Genomic DNA, 6,701 nt, shown 5'->3' on the forward strand with positions numbered 1-6,701 from the left:
TGGGTATCTGTGCTGCCTTCTTCCCCTCCTATTTGAGCCTTCTCCTCAGCCTCAGTGTGGAAGATATCAATAAAGCTGTAATTTTGAAACAGGTATGGAAAAAGGCACATGATGTATAAGTTCTGCAGCCACCAACAAACAAAGTAAAGCATGTGAATAAAAGTATTTTTCATTCAAAGGGAGTGAATGGTCCAGAGGAAAAGAAGTATAGAGTATGGGAAGACAGCACCCCCCCCCCAGAGAAGAAAATATTTTGGGGGATATTAAAAAGGCAGAATATTATATTTCCCCAAAGGATCTTAAAGCAGAAAAGCAGGCCCATTCAAGACAGGATCTTTTGAAATCCCTTGGAGCAAGATTTGATAGCTAACAATAGCAGAATGATAGAATTAGAACCAGCAACCCCTCACCCAAAAACATCCAACACAGGACATAGCCATCAGCCACAGCCACAGGGAAGCAGGACATGACCTTTAGGACATAATAGGATTAACCCACCAGCATCAGAATACCAAAGGGACACACTCAAAAGCTCAGGTCAAAGTTCATGCTACAGGAACAGGAACAACTCCAAATACAAAAGCCCAGGAAGGTATAAAACCCCACCACTCCCAGAACCATGTGGTCAGCCACCCCAGAAACATGCTGCTATCACTGAAGTTTCTGGCAACTCAATAAACAAAAATCTTCTTTCCTAAAGCAGTCTCCATTTTGTTTGTTCCTGGCTTGGACTGGATCCTGATGAAGATTTTTCTTTCAACAAGAGGCAAAGCAAAGCACAATACAACATGGAAAGGTGCACGATGGCCATTGTGAGGAAAACAAATTCTTAGAGGAGTAGAAGCATGTTAGCAAAATATAAACATAGAAGGAATGTACACCACTTGAGGCAATATTGAAATGCTTAGATGTCAGTAAGCTTTATCAATTTTTATGGCAACATATCTACTATGTTTCTGTTAAGAAATTACTCTTTCTTGAAGACGATAACAGTAAAAGGGTAGAAAAATAACTTCAGGTTTACTAATTATGACTTACATCATTTATTACCTATGCATATTTATGACTGAATCGTTTTCTCCTCTTTTCCTGAAATATAAAAATATGAAGGCATCCTTTTGTCTGTAGGGGTCCCTCCCATTGTTTTATGGAGGAAGTTCTTCCAATCCACATTGTTAAATAAATAAATACTGAAATGACCCTTGATTATTGGCTTTTGGATTCTGTGTTTGATTCCACACCATTAACAGAGAAGAAAAAACAAAAAATCCCAGAGAGAAGAACTCAGACGGAACAGGATTTGTAAGAAGAAAATAGTGCTAGTAATACTAAAGAGTGTAGTATAATAGAGTATAGTAATGGTTATAGTAATAATAATAATGTAGCAATAATAGCAACAGAAAAAAATACAGGATAGAGACAATAGGTAGGTTTCACACTTATAGCTTGTTTTTTTTAAAAAAATAAAAAATAAAATAAAAAATAAAACATCTCTCCAGCCATTATAGGGACATACTAAAACGTTCTTGTCCAGAGGCCAGTAGTTTTGTAGCTCTTTTGAGTTTGGATTAGTCTAATTAAATATATTAAAAAAAGAATCTGTGACATGATATACTTAAAGTGGCCAATTGACATCAGATAGTAGTAGAACATTCCATTCCATTCCATTCCATTCCATTATTGCAACAGCTTCTCTAGATACTTGTTTCAGAGCTAAGTTTAAAGTGCTGGTTTTAATTTATAAATGCCGTAAAATTTAGAAGCAGATTATTTGAAACAACACATTTTCCAATTTGAGCTTTCCCGTATGGATGTTCCTTAGAAGAAGCTTTGCATAGTCCCATCTTTCTTAGAGGCATATTTAGTGGAAATATGAGAAAAAGATTTTCTGTGACTCGGCTCTGAAACTCTTTGCCAAAGAAAGCCAGAATATTTATCCCTCTTGATCTTTTATTGGCAGACAATGACATTTTTATTCAGACAAGTTTTGGCTTTAACAGGTTTTAATCATCTGGATGTTGCTTTTTTAAAAAAATAAAATAAAAATAATCATACACCCTACTTTCTTACAACTTTGTTATTTAATGTTTTTTTTTAAAAAAATCTTTTTATCTGTATTTTATAGTTAGCTTCTTTCAACAACATTTTTTGTGCAAATGCAGGGAAGAAATTTAATAGAAACAGAGATATGTATATGCATATGAGTGTCCAGTATAATTTATTCTGCACTGGTTAAGCTATAACTGGACCTCTTATCCGGTTTTAAGCCCCTTATTTAACCAGAAAAGTAAATAGAGAAACTGGAACAAAAGAGGACAACCAGAAATTGTGCAAGTTTTAGGAATCTCTAAGGAGTGAAGGGAAAAGAAAAGACATGATTGATGCAGGGACGAAGCTGGTTCTGTGACACCTGCAGCATCTGCTTCTTCTGGGGGTATCTGTAGGAAAGGGGCAGTATAATGCAATATAATACTGCTTTCATCCCTCCTGCTTCTTCCATGAATGCCGTTGAACAGTTTATTTTCTATAAAAGAGAATGAAGAGTCCAGAGAATTAGATAGAGGTTAAATATTGAGAGAAATTTCAAAAGCTGTTCAGTAATGTTAAAATTTATTATAGGATGTGCTGATGCATGGGAATTTACAAGATTGCTGCTATTGCATTCTATACTGTAAATCCTTTTTTTTTTTACAAGGGGTTGGTCTACGTCAACTATTTGCATCAAGTGACAAGTGTATCATGGGTGAAATGATGAAGGAGTCTTTGTGAGACCTAGCTCCTCAAGTCTATAGAGGCTAAGGGAACAACAAAGAAGAAGAAGAAAGATATCTGTAGATGTATACGCTGAGGTAGGCAGGCATATTCATTCTGACAAATATGACAAAATGGAGAATTTAATTTATTTGTTCCTGAGATTCTAATCAGGAAATGAAACCATAGGCTTCTCACTGAAAAATAAGAGTAATTGTGGCATTTTTCATAAAATTATCCCTTTGTATTTTAATGTTAGTGAAATAAAAATTATTGTCAAAAGTATTATTGCAAATTTTATAAGCTTACTGTAACCAATAAATATAATATCAAATACAAATGATAATAATACGTAGTGCTTCTTGGGGGGAAAATGTGTTTTCTTTCTATCTTGGTAGAATCTAGGCTCTTTGACAGGGGTCTTCAAACTTGGCAACTTTAAGACTTGTGGATTTTAACTCCCAGAATTCCTGCAGCCATCCACCACCAAATATTTCTGTAATAACACTTCATTTAGTCTCCATCTAAAAGTTGTGGATTTTCTCTTAAATACCAAACTGACAGGGGTTGTGGCCAGAAAAAGTCTAAGGTCTTTCTGAAAAATAAGTATATTCTCTAGACAGACCATACTTCACCAAGAACAGATTGCCCATCATATTTTTTTAAAAAAAACTTTGGTAATTTGCCTTGGTTACATTTAATTTCTTTATATGAAGTTCAATCAAGTTGTGGGGTAACAATCCACAAGCCAGTCAAGAAAACCTCCATTTCATTATTTACTGGCAAGGAGTGACAATCCAGGACGATTTCTGTTTTCCTCCTTCAGTCCAGAGGAAGAAAGAATGCCCCTCTACTGTGTATGGAACAAAAAAAGATTAGTCATTATCTCCAAGAATGGCAGTGACATCTAAACCACCATTTTCCTCACCAGAAATCCTATGATTGATTGATTGATTGAATATGCCACCCATCCAGTGGTGGGATTCAGCCAGTTTGTACCAGTTCGGCAGAACTGGTAGCTAATTTTTTGTTGCCCAGACCCAGAATGGACTTCCGGAAGCGACATCCACACAGGGAACTAGTTGTTCACATATCTGAATCCCACCACTGCACCCATCCCACAGTTCAAGATGATTTGAGAAGATGATACTGATCTTCAGTTAAAAAGGAGAAGTAGGGTATAAAGCATGAGTGCTACTGCTAAGTGATTATTTCTTTTACCTGCCTTTTTATAGTACTATTTTAATTAAAGAGTAGAAAAATAACACAATTAGCCTCTTGATCATGTTTAATCATCAAAATAAATTGTGTTCATGTAACTAAAAATATTCAAAGAAAATATTCAACCACATCTATTTTCTTCCTGAGAATGATAATTGTCACTGCTGACCTACATACAAATGGCTAAAAGCTCAGTCTTTCCAGCATAGAAATGGAGAAGTTAAAATACTTGGATAGTGTTCAGTGGGTTGAATCTGCATAAATACTTAATTGTAGTCTGAATCAGCTATCAAAATGACAATTCATATGCAATATGAAATGCAAATTTTAACAAATCAATCATTTCGATCCAAATTCTTTTTTCTTCCTTAATAATTTTTAAATAAAATGACTGATTTAATCACCTACTATGTTTCAAATAAAAAAAAGTGCTGCTTAGAAAATGAAAAACATATTTTACTTGAAATTCCAGAACAGCAATAGCAGAAGCTTAGCAGAGATATTTAAGCAGAGATATTTCCAGATGGTAGGGTTCGGAGCGGCTAGAAAAAGCTCCATTTCCTTCTCAAATCTTTTTATATTTAATATCATGATATAAGGGACAATTATTTTGGTTCCCTCACTTAATTTTTTTCAAATGTTATGATATGGAAAACTACAGGTACATGAGCATGATTTGACATAAGAAAATTGTTTCCTAGAAAGAGTGCCAGTTGATGGGACCTGGGAAACCTGCCTTTTCTTTAGTGGCCACTGGCCTTTGAAATAATCTCCCTCCAACCTTTTCATATCTGGCCTTCAAAAAGGCTTTAAAAACTTAGCTATTTATTCTAGGCATTGTATAAATATAGGCCAGATTGCTGATTTTGAGGGATTTTTTTGGTTGCAAGCCATCCAGAGTTGCACTGTTCAAGTTGGGCAGCCATATAAAATGCTTATAGAAGAATGATACGATAGAGTTGGAAACTTTACAGATGTGCCAAACTTCTGATTAAATTAGATGAATTTGAAACTTAGAGCTTGAGTCCTTATAGGCTCGTAAATCTTTTTCCAAAGTTATACTCTTTGTGTTTTTAGTTTTTACCATTTTAAAATTCTGGTCGTATGTCTTTGATTTGCTTGGAGCAGAAAAAAAATGATAAGCAGTGGGAATGGGGGAGGGGGGTTGAGCCCTGCAATTTAGCCTATAAAGATTTCTCTTGCTTGACTGCCAAAACTCTTTATCCCTGAATTTCCAGAACTAAAGTTAATTTTCTTCAATTTACTCCATTGTCCTTTGGCAAAGCACTGATTGGGATTTAAGAAAATGATAAAGGTATTCACTTGTCCTTCATACTTAGTTGTTTACTTTAGTTATTTACTCTGTCTTATTTCCATTGTGAAAATTCCTTCCAAATTCTACCTACCCACCACACCAGAACCTATTTATGTTCCCCTTCTGAAGCTATAATATGCCTGACCTTTTTACTGAATAGATGAAGAACTAATTGTGGTTTATCCCAATATGTTTTAGGGAGGAAGGACACCTAAGAAAATTGTTTGGGGCATTCTGGAGACATCCGGAAGCAAAGATATCCATTCCCAAGTATGGTGACACAGAAACAATGACATGTGCATGAAAATAAGAGCTCTACTCTTTTATTCTTGTATTATGATGTCATATACAAATACATAAACAATAGTTTGCATTGTGATACACATGTCATTGCTTGACCCCTCCTCCTATGGATGCCTAAGCCTTTGAATGGGTAAGTAGGTACTTTAGAGGCTTGAGTAGATGAGTATGGAATGAATGAATATGAAGAAAAATTGGGATGTTAACAAGCAGAACTTTTCACTCAAGGATACCAACTTACAAAAACACAGTGCAAATACTGATTTATGAAATCAAACTATGCCAGTAGCAAGCATTACTTGACATTGGGATCATACTATTTAATATTTGCTAAACTAAAGTAATTGCAATACATACATACATACATACATACATACATACATACATACATACATACATACATACATATTATAATAATTCTATACTACATCCAATCTTGTGCTGTTTTATGGAAACATTAAAACACAGTCTATTCAGTTATATTAAACAATTTATTTGAAATTGTCTCTTAATTTGTTAGTTCAATATACAGTAGGCAGATATAATTGACAGGTATTCCAGGGAGAAGATTTTTTTAAAAAATAAAATCTGATGAATAAAATTCATATTAGAACTGACAAGATTCTTCATCCAATTATCTCCCCCCCCCTCAAGATTTATATCTTATCTTTCACTAAGGAGCTCAAGGCAGCATACATAGTATGAAATGAGTTAGTGTGGGTTAAAAAGAGTTCAGTGATTTGCCTTTAAAGTTTCACAGCCTGTGATGTAAACTCTTCAATCTGTGTATTCACAGTACTAAGTTCTCATGAACTTTGGCCACTTCATTTAGAAGTTCTTAGATGAGACCATCAGAAACAGGTGTAAGTAATAGTAGTTCACTCTCTATATAGGGATGCAATTGCAGTGGATACTTAATGAGGAGAGTGTTGCACCCTTTTTACTCTTCCACTTTCTCAGACTCTTAAACATTCCATCACAGCTTCTGACATTGGTAGGGATGGGATATACCCAGCTACTATTGGCTGCTTTGCGCGGGTGTAGGTATTTTTCCATTTGATCACCTACTGAAAGTGGGACGTAAAATGTGGATTAGGTGATGTCAGGAGACTAT

The sequence above is a fragment of the Protobothrops mucrosquamatus genome, unplaced genomic scaffold (genome assembly GCF_001527695.2).
Source record: "Protobothrops mucrosquamatus isolate PMUCROS unplaced genomic scaffold, P.Mucros_1.0 scaffold697, whole genome shotgun sequence".
Taxonomy (NCBI): domain Eukaryota; kingdom Metazoa; phylum Chordata; class Lepidosauria; order Squamata; family Viperidae; genus Protobothrops; species Protobothrops mucrosquamatus.